Below are 19,792 nucleotides of genomic sequence, written 5' to 3'. Positions count from 1 at the left end.
CCCAGGGATTTGATAGCGCACCATTTGGCAGGGCAGGAGTCTCAGCAGAGAGTGCAGGTGCTGGCAGAGGGAGTCTTTGATGGCCCTCAGACTTCAAAACAGGAGGCAAGCTCAGTTCAAGCCGTTGGAGGCTCTTCTCAAGCAGGGATGCACAACAAATTCCCATGTTTGACCTCTTTCACAAGCAGAAGCAGCAACTGCAAGATAGCCCATTAAAGCACAATCACAGACAGGGGCAGCACTTCTCCTCAACTCTTCTCCTTGGCAGAGGTTCCTCTTGGTTCCAGAAGTGATCTTGAAGAAATCTAAATTCTGGGGTTGTAGGTCCACTACTTATACCTTTCTGCCTTTGAAGTAGACAAACTTCAAAGGAAAGTCTGTGTTCTTCACAATATCCTGCCTTGCCCAGGCCTGGCCCCAGACACACACCAGGGGGTTGGAGACTGCACTGTGTGAGGGCAGGCACAGCCCATTCAGGTGTAGGTGGCCACTCCTCCCTCCACCCTAGCCCAGATGGCTTATCTGGATATGCAGGCTACACCCCAGCTCCCTTTGTGTCACTGTCTAGAGGAGATTCACAAACAGCCAAACTGTCAGTCTTACCCAGATAGGTAATACACAAACAGGCAGAGTCACAGAATGGTTTAAGCAAGAAAATGCCCACTTTCTAAAAGTGGCATTTTCAAACAGTCAATTTAGAAACCAACTTTACCAAAAGATGTATTTTTAAATTGTGTGTTCAAAGACCTCAGACTCCATATTTACCTCTGCTCTCGAAGGGAAACTGCACTTAAAGGATATTTAACAGCACCACCTATGTCAACCTATGAGAGATATCAGTCAACACTGAAAACCGAATTTGGCAGTATTTCACTGTTAGGACATGTAAAACACATCAGAACATGTCTCACTTTTAACATACACTGCACCGTGCCCATAGGGCTACCTAGGGCCTACCTTAGGGGTACCTTAAACGTATAAAAAGAGAAGGTTTAGGCTTTGCAAGTGGGTACACTTGCCAAGACAAGTTGGCAGTGCAAGACTGCACACACTGGCAGGTCTGAGACATGTTTACAGGGCTACTCATGTGGGTGGCACAACCAGTGCTGCAGGCCCACTAGTAGCATTTGATTTACAGGCCCTAGGCACCTCTCGTGCACCTTACTAGGGACTTACTAGTAAATCAAATATGCCAATCATGGATAAACCAATCACCAATACAATTTACACAGAGAGCATATGCACTTTAGCACTGGTTAGCAGTGATAAAGTGGCCAGAGTCCTAAAGCTAACAAAAACTGGTCAGAAAAAATAGGAGGAAGCAGGCAAAATATTTAGGGATCACCTTGTAAAAAGGGCCAGGTCCAACACTCCTTCCATGATAATCGGTGCTCAGGCTGAGATATCCCACTGAGCATCAAAGCAGTGAAAGACAAATTAGCCAATTGGGCAAATTTCACTTTCACTGTAATTACATCAGTGTGCCATTCACGCAAATTGTCATTACAGTGACAAAACAAAACCTGCCTCAGGTAGCAGGGGAAGCTCTCCCCCTGCTCCTGATACTCAAAATTAAACAGTTGAGGGATTTCCTGCACATGTGTAGAGGACGGAATCATTCCATCCTCAGTACACAAGTGGTTAAAGATAAACAGGATGCATTTAAAAAAATAGAAAAAAAGTTAAAGTAACATTTTTTAAGAGTAGCCAGTGGTCCATGGGATTACTGCCTACTGTTAAAAAATGTTTTTTCATCATTCTCAAAAGAGAAGTGGTCCCTTGGGGACTGTTTCCTGTTTGCAAATGGGTTACCACTACATGTTTGTAGTCTGTAAAATATTAATGTTTTGCAACTGGATTCTGGTTGCAAAATATTTATGCATACTGTATTTCGAAGGGAGACCCTAAACCTTCCCCTTTCAAATACCGAATCAGTATTGGGTCACAAACCCAAATTACAAGTTGATAACTTTTTAATGAATCACAGTTTGTGATTTATACATAGTAAAAGGCATTTTTGCAATCAAATCGGGTTCTGTGTTCCACAGCAAATCTACGTACTCCAGGCCCCATATTCTTTTGAGCACTATTTTTTAGGGTCGAGTCTGCGAGTGCATGACCTTGCGCATGCACCTCGCATGCGAGACACACTTGTGTTCAGTAAAGGGCTTTCAAACCTGCTTGTCGCTCACCATTTGTTGGTTTACGTGGCACTCTTCTTTACAGCCTCGTAATTTGTCAAGGCATGACTGGCATAATTTCTGTTCCTCTGTGTGGAGCAGGCATAAAGCACTAATTAATTTCAACTTAATTAGTGCCCGTCCTCTGCTCCCGATGTGATTGAGGTATTATTTTGTTCTAACTTGCAGTGCCCCGTAAAAAGAAGGCTTGTGACTGGCAGAAACGTGCCCAGCAGGGCTAACAAACTTACAAAGTTTTATTTTTCGAAGCTACCTTTATTTTATTTTGTTAAGTCGTTTTTTCTCATTTTCCACTGGTGTTTTTTGTTTTTGCTTGTGGGCGATGTTGTCAAAAGATGACAATTAACTTGTTCGAAATATGCAAGACCTATTGCATTACAAATGCTTGTTTATTTTACGTTCTGAGACACAGGCATCCTTAGTAAAGCCCAGGGTTAGCAACATAGATGAGAAAGTAATGAGTGAGGTAAGTAGTCTGACAAGAGAAGGGAGGTGGAATATACTGGCGCACAAAAGAAAAAAGTCATTGTACAATAAAGTGTCCACGAAAGAATAAAAGTTTGGGAAGTGAAGGATAAAGGACAAAGGAAGCTCTGAGGGAGGTTGTAAAGGACTAATTAGAATGTTAATGGTACAAAAGTGGGAAATGAAGAAATAAAAGGCAACATTGCAACACTGCAAGAAAACATGATCAAAAAATTAGCAAAATTTGGATAAAGGAAGAAATAAACAGAAAAGGAAGCAATACCAATACAAAGGAATCAACAGAATGAAAGAAAGGTGGTAGTGAAAGTGAAATAGTTAAGGAAGCAGGAAGTTATGAGGGAGGAAGAAGAATAAAGAAAATAAGCCGAAAAACAAGGATGGCCGAAAATAAGAAATCATAAGACAAAACAGATGCAGTAAAGTGGAATTATAAAACACAAAGAGAGAGTTATGGGAGTGATGCTATCCCACTCGAGCTCCAAAAAGAAATCTATATATCCATTAACCACTGAAGGTGTGGGATAGTTGAGGTTGAGGGTGGAATTAGACCAGTGTTCCCTTAATTATCAGTACCGGTTAGGTAGGGGTTCGTGATAGGAGAGAGATGTGTGAAGAGTGTCTCTAGAACGGGTGGCTGTGTTAAATAAGGGGTGGGGGAGTTCCTTTACAGACTAGGTGGTCTCACACACATAATAGTGTCTTGCTTCATCATTTGACCACCTAGCCCCACAAGTACGATGATACTACTTGGGCGGACTCAACCTCTTTGTTAAAAGAACAAGAGGGAGTGCTAAAATTAATCTTACTGGATAAATATCAGGGATCCTGATCGGGTGAGAATAAAATTACCATACATGTCACCTATTTCAATTAATTAAACTTTTATGGAGGTGCATGTTGGTAAAGTTAAAAAGGGGGGAGAAAAAGGCTCACTAGAGATTAATGTCTCTTAGAGTCTAAAAAAAAAGATACATATGTATGACCAACATGTTTCTGCCCTCTCAATGTGCTGGAAGGTCAGGGGCATTCGTCAGGGTCTAGGATCCTAGAGCACTTCTACTAAGGGGTGTGCTCGCTAAGTGAAATAAAAAGGGTCTAAAGGCCTACCTGAACAGGTGGTTTATATTAGGGTAGGTCTGTAAAGTATGATAAATAAGCTGCAGGTAACAAAGAGGTTGAGTCCGCCCAAGTAGTATCATCTTACTTGGGTGGGGTTAGGTGGTCAAATGATGAAGCAAGACACTATTATGTGTGCGAGACCACCTAGTCCATAAAGGAAGTCCCCCCTTATTTAACACCGCCACCCGTTCTAGAGACACTCTTCACACACATCTCTCCTTCTATCACAAACCCCTACCTAACAGTTACTGATAATTGAGGGAACACTGGTCTAATTCCACCCTCAACTATCCCACACCTTCAGTGGTTAATGGTAAAGTGAAATTATTCATTTTTAAGTTAGTTTGGGCATTTATTTCTTTATTTAGGGTATTTGTAAGCCATCACATGCTGTGTAACAGGGCACTGGGACCACTTAGTTCCTCAGGATGACTTCCACTGCTAAAGATTACTAACCCGAAGGGGCTTTACGTGGACTGGGTCCCTCCAGGTCTCAGACCTTGTAGTAATTAAACAGTCTTTGAACATTGTCCCTAGCAGGCCCTATCGCCATATCAATTTCTGAACACAAAATGAGTAGAAACTTTAAGATAACCCAGGTCAGTGATTTTATTTCTGCCAGTCGCGACTCACACTTAACAGAAGGAACGTGCAGAAACATGCGGGGGGAGATAATTAAATTAAGTAAAAAATAAAAAATTATTATAAAAAAAACACTTGCCTCCTCTGCCGCACGCCGCTCCATCCACTCTGCTCCATCTCCTCATGGCTGCAGGAACAGGCTCCCAGCCTGCCCTGCGGCCAATCCCGACGCTGCTCAAAGACACATAAACACAGATTATGATTGTGTTTTGGGAAAAGGTTTGCAGCTATCGCTGCTGGCGGGGGGCAACACTCCGCTGCCCCTATGGAGGAGCCGCCCCTGCTTTCTGCCTTTATTTCACATTTTACCTAACCTTCCATTCCCTGAGAGTGTTAGCTATTTTCAGGATTCTATGCTTCTGTATTTTTTGTGCAGCATATTACTTGTGTATAGTGTATACTTTGAACAGAGTCACTTTCATGTGTTTTTAGAGGGTCATGATTAAGGTCTCTGGAGTTCAGTGTGTCAGGAAAATGTCCAGAAAACATAGCCTTCCAATTGTTGGCCTCTCTGCAGTGTGCACAGAGTAGTGTCACATAGTCTAGTTGAAAAGGTGTGTGATGGAGGCACACAGTTGTCAAATTATTGACAATGTATAAGTAAAAGACAAAACAGTTTGTAAAGGTCAGTGGAGGCATTGTGTGATTGGGGGTAGTGATGAAAATGTGTGGAAGTGTATTGAAAGACTGAAAAGAGGGTGCTGAAGAGATGAGGTGTAAGATATGAAGATCGATGATCTGTGGAGAGAAAAAGGGTGTATGTTTCTAACAGAGTGAACATAACAGAAGAGATTGAGACACTGTAAAAGCCAATGTTCCTTCCTCAGGCACCAGTAAAGTCTAATTCACAATCTCACAATTTCAGATTGGAAAAATGTCCAACGTTAATTATTTACAACAAAATAATTGTTGCTACTCATTTATCTTAAACATCTAACAACCATTGGCAAAGCCAATAATCCTGGCTGGTTTTAGATATATGTCACTTGTCTTGGATGCAATAACAGGAAGCACAGTGAAGAGCCAAAGTATTGCCCGGGAGGCACGCAGTCAGAATCACAGAAATTTCAATTGTATTTAAGCAATGCTATAAATTATATATTCCCCCACATTTTCCATCCTAATTAAAGACCCGTGCCCAGGTTTAACTACACTCTATAGATTGCTTTCTTACAGCTGGGCTCTGATTGTCTTTGTCAGTGTTCAGTGATGAGGAATTGAACCTATGATGTCTGATTGTGCTCCATATTGCTGCATGTGGAGATCCAAAATGCTTCTCAACTGTTATGATTCTGGTATTAAGAAAATGGTGACAAAAAAAGTTGATGTCATAATTTGGTGACTAACAACATTTTTTTAGGGGGCGAGACTCTTTTCTGTGAGGAGAGAATACGTAAAACGCTATACTGGCAAGCCTGCACTACCACAGCACGTCCCATCAGATGTACTTAAGAATTGTTCATGCAGCTTGCCCAAGCTTGGCATGTGTGCTTTTTCTCTGCTCAGGCTGCCCCTGCATTTCTTATCTGCTTCCATTCATGAGCCTAGCGAGAAAATGGGCCATTAGTTGTGTGGCATGCATAAGGATGGGCACACATTGGTCCTCCACTGGGAACCAAACGCCCCATTGTAGCAATTGACTCTCTCAGGGTAGTGAAGCAGAACAGTCCAATGCCTACTCAAGGGGGGTGGTGTTGGCCAGTAATCACTATTTGCAGGTGGTCTGTGGAGGATCTTCATTTCATGAAATAAATCTCTTCTCCACTAAAGTGACTGAACCAGAAAATTGCTAAAGGGACAGAGAGCTACACTCTATAGGGAAGACAATTTTAGTAGTTTGTGGTGAAGTAATAACATCTCAAATACTTTATTCAGCATCCCTTCTGAATAGGGGATTACACTGACCTGAATATGTGGCAGGTTCCATTTGAGTCAAGCCTATATGTATTATGGATGATGGAAGCAACATTAGGTAAACATAGCTGATAGAATCGTTCTTATCCTGCCAGTGGTCAGTGATAAATTCTTCATCATTCAACCCAGGCCAAATGGCCCAATGAGCATACACAGCCTTCAGCTGATTGTATGAGAGTCTTCCTTTGAATAATAATGAATGTTTAATTTATGGTTGAATTCATTTGGCCCCTATCTCGCCTAGGCTACTGAGGGCATGGTCTAAATGATTTTTTTTTCCAGTGGGATCCAACAACAGGTACTCAAAAACATAATTTCCAATTCTAAAGTCATTGAATCTGAGTTCCCGATCAATTAGTCACTTCCACAAGTGGAAAAGATTGTGCATGGATTATTTTTTTCAGTTAATCCTGAAGTTGTATTGACTACCTTGTAATTTCAAATATCAGACTGCATGTAAACCCAGTTGAGATGATTGTGGTATCTGTGGTCTGAGATGCAAATGTAGGCCTCTAAGGCATCACTGCGTCTTCTGGGCAGCACAGGAGGCTTACCTCAACTGAAATAGTTGCCATCTGTGAGTGAGAGTCAGAGACATTTGTGACTGAGAGAGACATTTTATTTCACAGATGTCACTGCTACATTGCCCAAAGGACAGTGATGTCACTACCACAAAGTACCCCTTTTGTACTTGACACACCCTAGTTAGAGAGAGCCAGTGGTCTTCTTCCTACACACTGAATCATTCAGTGATGTGGCTGGTAAATGTGTTTTAACTAGAAGTAGAAATCCAGCCAAAGGAAACCGCTCCTAATTTGAATTGTGTTTGTCAGGTAACACATTTAGTCATGTTTTAATATAATTAGAGTACTTTTCGTTTGCATTCTGTTTCAAATACAAGACTACAAATATCACAATGCAAAAGCCAAACAGCACTGGACAAGATACACATAGCAGGTATGGAACAAAGTAGAATCCATTCACCTTTGCAGAAATGGCGACTACTTCTAATTTGAAACATATGTCAAAAAGCAAACTATGCAGTGTTTATTTCCATAGCGCTTTATAACTTGTTTTGGGTTCCATGTAGCTATTTACTTATTAATAGGGCTGACATGAGAACTATGGGCCTAATCTAGAGTTTGGTGGACAAGGTACTCAGTCCCAAATGTCCCTTGTCCACTAAAACCTCAGTCCATTCACTCAGTTAAGAGTCGGCTGGACCATCAGTTTTCAAATGAAAGTGCCTTGATGGATCTGCCTTTGGAAAACTTACTCTTAAGACCTGATAGAGTAGGGTCTGGCATGCCAACGCCACCCTATTTAGAGCAGACAGTCTGATATTCTGTTTTTGTCCTACCTAGCATCGCCAGGTAAAACCTAATGATAAAGAACAGAAAACAATAATGACCTCCCCAACACCCGCGAAGAAAACTCTCAGGGTGTGGGAACATTAGTTTTTTGATCTTCATATAAAAACTCCTGGTTTGGGAAATTGTTTTACAAATTACAAAACAGTTTAGTATAAGGCTGCCTAAAAGACAGTGGTTGTGCACCAAACTTCCAATGACTTCTCAGTAGCCACCTGTTGAACCTAGCCCTTTCTGCAGGGTCATCCCAAACTTTTTGCCTTCCACCTCCTCTTTTTGCTGACCTCATCTTTGTTGGCTTTCGGACTCTTAGCAATTTACCACTGCTAACCACTGCTGAAGTAAATGTCCTTTCTACCAATTGCCATGTATTTATAAGTCCCTAGTAAAGTGCACTACCTGTGCCCAGAGCCTGTACATTAAATATGACTGATGGATCTGGAGCACTTATTGTGCCACCCACGTCAGTAGCCCTTTAAGTATGAGTTACAAGTTTATTCTTGATGCGTAATTAATAAAAATCAATACAGCGATACATCACATTATTCTATAAAAAAATAATAAATATACAATACAAAATATCAGTTTAACATTCTACAATCTAGATGATAAAAAGCATACCAAAAACTTATTGTTATCTAAAAAGGGGGTTCCCACACTCCTGTGCAAAGATTTTTTTATATTAATTGTCCTCTACCGTTAGAAGTTTTCGTGATACCAAGTGTAGAAACTTAGAAAATTTAGCATTTAAAACAATGTCCTGGGGTTTGAGGCAGGCAATCACTGCTTGCCGGCAAGACCGTATTCCCCTCTGATTAAATAATTACTTCAATAGAAGTTTGCGTTCGGTTCTTAAAACATTATATACAAACTAAATGAATGATAGCTTCCTCTCCGTTACCACATAGCCTACACTGTGGGATTTTTAGAGAGCATTCCCATGGGACTAGGTGGGCATTGCCCGGAATAATCCCAAATCTATATTTAATAAAAAGATCTTTATCTGTCTTGGTCCACCCTGCCTCCAGGTACGGCTGAAGCTTTAAAAGTTTGTAATCATTAATGATCATCCACGAGTGTGATCTAGTAGCTAGTAAATCCTTGTCCATGATTAGTGATCCTTTATTTGCAATCCGATTTAAAACATTTTTTAAAGAAATGTAAGAGATATTTGAGTCCCATAACTCCACTGCCCCTAGGTCAATTAGTGCCTAGTCTAAGTACCAGCGCCCAGCTGCTGCAGTGTTTGAGCTGATCTCTTTCCAAAGGGCACGACGGAGCAGATTTTCCTTTGCCAGCTGTATCTGTTTCCAGGCTTTGATGTAGCTGTCTTTTCTGTCTGTGCTTTGGTTTACATAGCCAAACTCCAGCCTAATTTGTGCTAATGAGGTGTATCTCGGTAGCTGAAATAGGGACCTAAAGACTTTTCCAATGATGTTATTTAGGATAGTAGCATCTTGCCCACACAGAGCTTCGCTTCCATATCCTAGAGTTGGAATTAATTTGGTTGCGATGACTTTAAGCAGGGGCTGATAGCTAGTATCGGTTAGGAATTCTTTTTTAGAGTTTGGAAAGCGAATAATAGCACGTGGCCTTTTCTATATAACTCCTGTTTCTGGGAAAGAAAGGAGCTGCGTTCCTAGGTATTTGTACTGATTTACTTGGTCCAGGGGGCCCCTATGTGAGTTCCATTTGATTTTTAAGGATTTTTTTTACTGATTCTCATTACTTTAGTTTTATCCTGGTTAACTTCCATTCCACTCTGCTCTGCATATTCAAATATCTTAACAATGAGTCGCTGTAGTCCTACTTTAGTTTGGCTCAGGAGAACCACATCATCAGTGTATAGCAGATTTGAAATAATCATATTGCCGAGCTTTGGAGAGTGCCCATTTACCTTGTTTAATTCCACAGATAAATCAGATAAGAAGATATTGAAAAGATATGGTGCCAGCACACAGCCCTGTTTCAATCCCTGCTTTGTCATAATTTTCCTAGAAAGGAAGGAGCCATCCCCTAACTTGACTCTTACCCACATGTCTGTATGTAGCTGTTGAACGGCTTTTAATAAAGTCTCTGGTATTCCCCAGGAAGCTAGTTTCTCCCATAAGAGAGGTCGCTGGCCCAGATCAAAAGCTGATTTAAAGTCCACAAATCACAGATACAGGGATTGTTTTTTGTGTTGGCATTTGTCAATAATCAATGATAAAGTTAAGATGTTTGCAGCGGTGCCTAGGCCCTTTACAAAACCTGTCTGATTAGGAGGGATGATACTATTTTCCGTTGCCCAATAGGAGACCTGCGTAGTATTTGGCTTCTACGTCTATTAGAGTTATTAGTCTGTAGTTCTCAGGTTTTGTTTTGTTACCTCCTTTAAATATTGGGTGAATTATCGCTCCTTTCCATGATTTGGGAATACTTCTTGACAGTATACAATGATTGAAAGTAGAGGCAAGATTTTCACCCCAGTAAGTCGAATTTAGTTTAAACAGATCATTCGGGATCCCATTGGGCCCGGGAGCACCCCCATTTTTACTTTTTTTTAAATTAAATTGCTAACTTCTGTTGCTGAGAAAGTTATTTCTTTTTTTTCCTTTTGGATGAAAAGGGATTTGGTATCATTTTCCCTGGACTTAATTTTTCTGTAGCACTTCTAAGATTTTATCAACTAGCTTGGATTCATCAAAGTGTTGATTTAAATAGTCAACCCAGACGGGTTCCGGGATATTTGAACTAAACAAAGTGCTCGGGCCTTATTCAAATCATTGACCATTTTCCAAAAACCATGATTATTTTGTTTTTTACTTAGAAATAGGGCTTTTGCCCAAAGGTCTTGATGTTTCTGTTTTTTATGTTCCCATAGTTGATTCCGATATGCATTATTTAGATTTTTTAAATCAGCCTTAATACAGCCATTTGTCGGGTCCTTATTGTACAATTTTAATACTTTATTTCTTCCTCTTTTTAATTTAATAATATGCACTGAATAATTTATGTTTCTATTTGCACCCCGCACCTTATTTCGATATCCCTTTTGTGGTTGATCTACAAGAAGACTAACCACAAAATTGTTTAGGAAGAGTGACCAAGGTTCTATTGGGTCCCTGGTTATGTCCATGTTACATTGTGCAAAAATTGCCCTTGATCGGACCCCTATAGATTCCTTTAGTTTTTCGGACCATCAGAGTTTTTTTTATAGTTTATTGTATTGACGTCTCCTGGCATGGTTTGTACAGAGTTGTGAGTAGGAGGATCATATCCTATTTCCAGGCATTGCTGGCCATGATCACTCATATCTGATTTTATGATGAAAAACTTTGTAATTAATGTAAGCAGAAATAGTGAGACCACAGTATAGTCAATTATTGTTTGGATTTGGTTAGCGTAACAGGTAGGTGCTGGCGGAGTGTCCTGAGGGTATCTCCCATTTAGAATTCTAAGCCCAAGAGCCTAAAAGTCTTTTACTAGAGTGAGTGCTGGCGTACCAGCTTTTCCTCTCTCGATTTCCCCCAAAGATTGTTGTGGTACAGCCCATAGGTGATCTTGCAAAATGGTTTGTGTATCCCTTTCAAAGGGATTTAATAATTTTTTATTGAAATCCCCAGTTATCAGAAGCTCCTAGAAACCTAGATCTTGTTGGGCAGTTACAATTACATCTATCAATTTCGATGACATGTATTTTTTTTGATTGGGCATCTGGGTGGATGTAAACATTGATTAGAAGGAGGGGGTTTGAATGATCCCTATGCCACCCGGTTAGCTTCACTACCAGGAAATCTTTGTTTGCTACATATATTCGAGTACACAATAATTTTTAGACCTGCTGAAATGAACGTAGCAAGGCCCCCCTTTGAATGGCCATACTTTTTCTCCTTTATTGCTGGGGAAAAAACCCATTATATCCATCGATTTCAAAAGGGTTTGTAGCCCAAGTCTCCTGAAGGAGGATGATATGGAAATTCTTCAGTAGGGTTGATAGATCTTTTTGGTTTGTGTTCGGTCTGACCCTGTTTATATTCCATGAGCAGACCGGAAAGGAGGTATTATATCGGTTTGTTAGCCTCCTATGCACCCTGCAACTTACTAGTCAGTGACGTTTTTCTAAATAAGTTAGATCTGATATCTGGCCTAGTTCAGATTGTACTAAAGGATACATATTAAAAGCAGTGCCCCCTAGAGGGTAACCCTCGGTTTTTCCAATTGCCGACCTAAGAACTGAAAAGGGTTTACCCGACTCTTCAAATATTTGTTGATTTGATGGGTTTCTGTGTTCCTCTAACGGATTGGGATAACCAATTTGCTTGGGGGTGCGGAACTTAATTCCCCATTTTAGAAAAGCACATTTTTCGTCAGCCACTCTTTTTACCAGAAATGGTGTCCTCCCGGTTACCAAAGTTGCTTTGTTAGGGGCTCCTTTATTTGTCTTTTCATTGAAACGAACTCTATAGAGACGATGCCAGTGGATTTGATATCTTTAGTGTTGGAGTAACTTGTAGTAGCTTCAATATGTTTCCCCTGTTCAAAATGTCAAATCTCCCCCTAGACTGGTATTGAGGTTCCAGTATTAGTTGTAAACAGTCATTTGACATACCCGGGTCGGGGCTGCCTATTTCGCCCTCCTGTTCACCAAGTTGGGCGATCCTTAGATCTTCTACTACTCTGTCAGGCCGTTTTGACTTTATGGTCATTTGCTTTGTTAATCTGTTTGAGTAATCATCCTCCTGAGGTGGTTTTAACATTTCCCTTTTTTTCCCGATATTGGGCTGGTTGGTTTCCGATTTGAGCCCCTTGGGGATAAACCTTTCTCAAGTTGGTGACCCTGATTATTGTGATTATTGTGCCCTCTTCTTCAAAAGACCTCCTGCTTATTTTAGGGGTCGGGCTTTTTTTGTCTTTGTTTTAGGAACTTGTGCGTTTTATTTTTTTCCTTTTACGTATTGGGTCATACATGTGGTTTGGCCAGCTCTGATATTAAATATTGGAAAAGGTTTATTTGTTGTTAATATTCCCTTTATAGTTGTCGAGGAGTCCTTTCACCTGGACATATCGTCTTCTATGTCCAGGCTAAGGGTGGGACGCAAGTGTTTTTACCATTGGGCCCAGTGGAATGACTGCTTTTTTGTTTCTCACTTTTCTTTGTTGTTTCTTTTGTTTTTTTGTAAGAGACATCACTGGCTGAGACAGAGTCCCTACTGATTCGTGGAGAATAGAGGGGCCTGTATTTGCCTTATGGTCTCCAACCTGATCACATTTAAGTTCCTCCTGGGCTTGCGCCACTTTGTCAGTTTGTTTCCTCGGGCACCCATAAACTCCGTCTCCCAAGTTTCTGGAATCGCTTATCTCCCTCTGATCCAGGGGTGGCACTTCGGTTGTGGTTTGTTCGTCAGGTCTCATGTTTAAATTGACTTTGAGGTTTGTAATCAACGAGTTTAGGGCTTCTGGAAGGGAAGCCAACTTGTTGATTATTGGCTCACAGGTGCAGTCATTATTCTAATTTCAGCAAAATGTTGAGCTCTCTTAATCAGATTATTTAAATTTGCCAGTTTCTGATCAATGCCTGCTATGGATTTGGCCATAGTATTCAGTATGTCCACCTGGACATCCATTTTTGAAGATTGGTAAGCTAAAGCATCCAGCGTTAGCTGTGAGGTTTTGAGGAAAATGTCCCATACTGCATTTTGATCCAGTCGGTCCTGGGTGTTTGGTGGTGGAGGGGTATTTTAGTTGTCCTCCTCCTCATCTTCCCTTATTATCCTTTTTAATATAAGAGATGCGTTTGGGGATCTGGTTCTAGAAACAGAACTATTTGTTTTCGTTTCTGAGGTTCCAATTGTATGTCATTGCAGGAACACCCCCATATTGTAATTGAAAGACTTATTACAATTGAGCATGGTAGAGCTCAGATCCCGATCTTGACATTGGTGTTTATCCAGGTTATATTCGGATTCTAAGTGAAGATTCATTGCATTTGTTTTACTATGGCCTTGAAACCCTGGGGAAGATTCGCTTTGAAAGAAATCAGCTGCTCCTTTTATAATAACGTTTACCTCCAACGGGGGTTTGGTAACTAGATCGGGGAAATCAGTTTGGTTTACCAGTGGAGGTAAATTGGAGTTATCAGGGGAAGGTGAGGATGACCGGAGGGTCAATAACTCCAGATTGTTTAATGAGCCCCAGTCATTTTATTTGATGTTATCTTCCATTTGATTAGTTTTTTCTCCCTAGGTAGTCTTCTCCATCTCCTCTTGTTCCTTGAGTATGCTTTTGTCATCCTGCTCATGTAGCAGACTACATTTGCTTTTTATGGGAGAAATTGGGTGGGGTAGTGTAGCGGCACCATTAGGTAGGGAGAAAATCACATCCAAGGGGTCTTTCAGGAGGTCGGCTTTGTTGAAAACGTTTCCAGATCTTTGTTTCCTAATAAAAAAAGGGGCTATTGGGGAGATCAAGGATTGGTGTATTGTCTTTGACCTCCCTTCCCCTATTGGAGTTGCAGGTGAGGATGAAAGTTTATTTGATTTCTTATTTTTCTTAAGTTGAGGCTGAAGAGCCCTTTCTTTCCCAGACATCATCCTCCCGTTATGTAGGTTTTTGTCTTTCTTTTTGTTATTCCTCCTTGCTTTTACAAAGTGGAAGATGCCTCCGCGTCTTTCAAATGAGGGGCCCAGGCGCTTGAAGGCTTTTCTTTTCTTTTTCCTGGCCAAATAGACACGCCGCCACACCTCGAATTTGAGGGGCACGAGCAATGTGGCCCTCTTTAAATATTTCTTCAGTCAAATTATTGGGCCATGGGGCCTATTTTGGGGCCAGTGTTTACAGGTGGTTCAGGTGGCCTAAAGCTTGAGCTCAGGTCTCTGATCTCCGGCGCATAAATGGGCTCCCTAGGCAGTCCCCACCCCCCTCCTTCCTAGTCCTCCAAAAGGGCCTCGGACCCTCAGACCTGGCCTGGTCCACTGCCCTTGCTGCTGTGCGGTTTTTGGCACGAGTTTACTTCCCGAGCAAGATTGGGCCATCGCCAGGGGTCACCAGGCGATGCTGGTCCTCGGAGCCAGGCAGGGAGGCAGACCTGGGAATCCTGAGGGAAATCCGGAAGGTTCAGGGGGGTCCGATGGACAGTGGGGGACAACACTGGGGAGAGCATGCACAGATTGTGCCACCGGCCGCACTCGTTCGTTCGGGCGGCGTTTGAGCACAGGCCCTGAGCACAGGCCACGCCTACTCGCGCCACATCACAGCACCACAAAAGAGACTTGGGATCTTTCAGTGGGGTTTCCCTCGTTGCAATCTCCCGCAAAACGATCCCAAGCTGCTTACAATTGGGATCCTACTGGTGGGTGGGGGTGTAAAGCAGTTGCAGCAGAGGGGGACAAGGGGAAGGGAGCCTCTGCCAGAGCCAAGAGTTTACAGCAGGAGGGAAGAGTCCCCCCTCACTCCTTGTTGCAGCGCTTTACCGGCGCCTGCCCCGCTCCTTCACCCACTCCCCTTATGCCCTTCTGCTGCCAGCTCCCACCGTTGCTGCGGCCGCTGGCGGGCTACCGGCTGTCGGGGGATCGCAGGTGCTGCCGCCTGCCTGCCGCTACCACCGGGTGTCCAGCCGGCTGTCGGGGCTGTCGGGAATCGCGTTCTCACACTCTCGCCGTGAGCCACCCAGCAGGGACGTGTGGTGCGTCTTTGTCCGATGCGTCGACAATCCACGGGCACGATTGTCACATAAATCTTACCAAGATTTTTTTTTAGGTTACTTCCTAAATACCGCTTCATCCATTCTTTTGCCTGATTGACGGGAAGAGTCAGCCCCCAGGCTACCCCGCTGCTCCTCTACCTGTCAGACTTGCGAACCCGGTTATGCTTTCGGGGACGGGCAAACGCTTCAGATAGGCAGGCAGCTGCACCTTTAAACATGACTCAGGTCTGCCACTGCTGAGCCTGTGTGTGCAGTTTTAAACTGCCATGTTGACCTGGCAAGTTAACCTTCTTGCCAGGCCGAACCCTTCGTTTTTATTAAATATAAGCCCCCCTAAGGTAGGCCCTAGACAGCCCAAGGGTAGGGTGTAATTAAAAGGTAGGGCATGTACTTTTAAGTTTTACATGTCCTGGTAGTGAAAAACTCTCATTTGTTTTTCATTACTGCAAGGCCTATCTCCCTCCCCTGATAACATTGTAATTACCTTTTTACATTTTATAAGTGTAATTTATGATTGGGAAGAGATGGGATTCCCAAGTATGGTGTCTCTGGAATCACAATTTAAAATCACAATTGATGGTGAAGTCAGAATTTAAATAGTGGCTCTAAAAATGCCACTTTTAGAAAGTTGCCATTTTCTTACTTTAAACCATCTGGGGCCTTCTGCTTGTCTCTGGAGACATGTCTGGGTAGGTGACAGCTGGGCTCTTGTATATTCCCTCCAGACAACCAAAGACAAAGTGAGCTTAGGTGTGACTGATGTACCATCAACATCCTGATGGCCCATCCAGGGCAGGATGGGAGGGAGGAGCTGACACTTACATCTGAATTGGCTGTGTCCTGATCCCACACAAAGGGCTGCATAACCCCTTGTAGTGAGTCTGGAGCCAGGGCAGGGACTCTTTGCATTTTAAAGGCCTCTCTTTGACATCTCCCTGAGTTCAAAGGCATCACCGGGTATAAGAACTGGACCTCAGGCACTACCACTTCAGTACACCTCAGGTACTGAGGACATTCTGCCAGGAGGAAGGACTGCTGTGCTGTCGAAGGGCCTGTCTCTCTTCTGGACTCTGCTGGACTCTTGCTCTGCTGTGCCTGCCCTGCTGCCCTCCTTTCCTTGGAGTGAGGAGGACTGGACCTGCATCTCTACATCCCCAGGACCAAAGTGATTCCAAGTGCTTGCTGGCTTGCCTCCTATTCTGAAGTCACAGGGACATCAAATTCTTTTTTCATCCTAAAACAGCATATGGACTTTGCTTTTTGCACGTCTTGCCCTGCCAAGTGGGACCATTCATTTCCTGGTCCCTTAAAAGTGGGTATACATTGCTGCAACTGCTAGTACCTGTGCATTGACACCTTTGCACCGATCGGAACTGATGCATCTCCTTCTGCACTGACACATCGCCTGCTTCAAGGACCTTGTAGAGCTGGCTGCGCGGTTTGATGATGATGCATCAACTACATTGGGGGGGTAAGCTGCCGATGACACATCTCTATTTGGGCAGCTCAGAACCTACACATCATCTACATCCAGCGGGATTGATGCCAGTGCATCATGTTCTCTGTTCTGCGCATCGGGTCCCGTCAAAAGCACAACAAGTTACTTTTTCAGCAAGACAAGGTTGGTCCCTGTATCAGACCTGCACTCCATCATGGTCAGCCTGAGCTTTTGCACTTACCCTGGTCAAGGGTGACCAGTTAGCCCCACTTGGCACTTTATACTTTTAAGCACTATCTTTTCAGAATGTCTTTAAAAATGTATATCTTGGCTTCTACTTATTGAATTTTTAATTATTTGGTCTTGTTTTGTTCAATAAACTAAGATCTATTTTTCTAACCTAGTGTGGTATCCTTTTGTGTGGTGTTTTCACTGATTTGCTGTTTGAGGTTTTGCACAAATACTTCACGCAGTGACTCCTAAGTTAAGTTAAGCCTAGCTGCTCGGTACCATGCTACCAGAGAGTGAGCATAGGCCGTGACGGCCGGCCAAACATACATGCATAGTGAGAGGAGTGCACAATGCACTCCCCTCACTGCTCCTCAACCCATCAGCCTCTTTCACCCCTTCCTTGTGAAAGGTTTGCAGCTACTGGCAGGTCGGCGACGCTCCTCCTCCCACACGGAGGAGCCACCACTGGCTCTAAGCCAGTAAGCTTTCTCTAATTGAGTGGCACCATTGTTGTAGAATTTGTCTGGCACTGCTGTCTAAAGCAATGTCTCTTAACCTGTACTTCTAAGACCCTGGGGGTCAGTGTGGCCTACTCAGGTGGTCCACGACTGTTAATATTAACATTAATAAAGTACATACAAATAAAGAAGCAACATTGAAAAAGTGAAAACATTTCCTGTTTGTTTGTGAATGAAACTAAATATTTCAATATTTTAGCATTTGTTTGTTTTATACTTATTTTTTTATTTTTTGTGTATTGATTTGACTGTCAAATCATAGTAATTGCTTAGGCTGGGTGTCCCCAGCTTCCAATAAAGTTTCAGTGGGGGGTCCCTGGATTCCAGTAATGATTCAGTGGGGGTCCACAGAAGTCAAAAATCTAAAAACTAGTGGTCTAAAGCATTCAATTCTGAACATTTCTAAAACGTTTGATACTTCCACCCTGTAATTTCCAAACCGTGTCAGTCTAATAGGAAGAGACAGAATGCAAAAACAAAGTGAAGAATGATGCTATATACATTTTCATGAAATATGTAATTTGAAAGGTCTGAATTAGGTTGTTTGTATCTACCTCTAATACAAATAACTGTAATGCAAATTAAATGGAACAATTGTAGCCCATTTCTGTGAAACGTGCTCTAAAATTCACCACCTGGCAATATTTTGTCCAAATGTTTCTTGAAAATGCCTAAGAAGAAAGTCGGGATTGCTCTCTTTGCTCTCACACAGTCCTATTGGTGGAGGGGGGGGGGGGGGGGGGGGGGGCTTGGATGTATTTACTCCCCCCACTGCCAGCAGAGGAGTCGGATGCTGGCACCGAAAAACAGTGGGCAGTGCCGACATGGTCAGGCTGGTGCCAAGTGTGGACATTTTTAACAAATTCAGCGCTGGTCACGTGGGATATGGGCAAATACATTTTGCTGAGCAAGATTAATTTTAGAGCACATTGTTGCACATGTAAAACTAAAGCATGGTGTGGTACCACGCGCATTTACTGGCAGCACATTTTCCGTTTAAATGGCCACAAAAGCTATACCTAGATGAAGTTTGCTGATAAAACGATATATTGCAGAAATAATGTGTGAAAATTTGGTTGCAGTAAATATTTATCACTTGGACATCACCAAGTGTCTTGGTTTGTTTTAATGCTATTACAACTTTCGATTCCGTCATACTTTAGAATTACAAAAATGTGATTTATTTATGCTTTCCTAACTGGGATATATTTTGAAATATTAATACAGTTCATTTACAGGTGTTTAAATCTTGTGTGTTGGAGACATTCCATAGCCCTTCCTTTCACTCTCCTTATACCCCAGCACGTTTGTGAGATAGTTCAATTTACAAAATCCCCTTAAAATCCTCTCATTACCTTAAAAGAATGAGCTGCAATTTGTCAGAAGGCATTTGCTGGAATTTTCCCTGTCTTTGAAAGCATGGCAAATGCGACAAGAGAAAACAAATTTCCGGTACATGTTTATTGGGCATTTGCTTTAAGCACTCCACCGTGGTTATTTAGGGGGTGCTAGAGCACCTCTAAACCTATGTTTACAGCGCACATATGCCTGTTCTGTACCAGTGGCCTCTCAGCGCTAAACAGCATACTTTGTTGGTTCATGGTGAATACGAATAGCGCGATTATCTTCTATGTTGGGCAAGTTTTTTTTTTTTTTTTTTTGTATCCCCCCCCCCCCCTTTTCACTTCGTAGGGTAAAGCCGATGAAAGTATTTTAAGGCTTCAGTGTATCTGTAACATAAGACGCACGCGTGTTTTATTAGTGTTTCAGAGATGTTATGAAAAATCTAAAACGGGAAAAGTGTTAAGAAAATACCGCACATTTTGAAAACCGATGTTTTAATGGGCCCACAATGGGGTTAACTCTGCCTTTCATTGTCTGGGTTTACTAAAATGAGTACATTGAATTGGCTGCTATTCAGTGCACGATAACTTAATGAGTGATCGTGCGCTTTGAACCACGCCAGTGATGTTATAATTAAAAGAACAAGTGTTAGCAACTAATTTCATGAGCAACAGGAAGGTTAAAGGTATAAAAAATGAGGCATGTGCAGAGAAGTTGCCCCTGTTCAAGGTACTGACAGGTAATGCACGTGCTCTACATCTTGTTGTTTAGATTTGCGATTTATTTCCCAGACATTGTGCGCTGTGAGTTAGTGACAGACTGTGTAAAGAGCAAAAAAAGTTTAA

The 19,792-nt window shown here is 42.3% G+C and overlaps 1 protein-coding gene across 1 annotated transcript in view; it reads left to right on the top strand.

Moving 5' to 3' along the window:
• The window catches only part of LOC138268114 (mucin-3A-like), a 247,055-nt gene that overhangs the window by 71,622 nt on the left and 155,641 nt on the right, over positions 1-19,792 (top strand). The gene's annotated exons all lie outside the window — the stretch shown is intronic.

Source organism: Pleurodeles waltl, chromosome 12 (genome assembly GCF_031143425.1).
Source record: "Pleurodeles waltl isolate 20211129_DDA chromosome 12, aPleWal1.hap1.20221129, whole genome shotgun sequence".
In the NCBI taxonomy this organism is placed as follows: domain Eukaryota; kingdom Metazoa; phylum Chordata; class Amphibia; order Caudata; family Salamandridae; genus Pleurodeles; species Pleurodeles waltl.
Note: the sequence above shows the minus strand (reverse complement) of the source record. Positions and strands in the feature narration are given on the sequence as shown.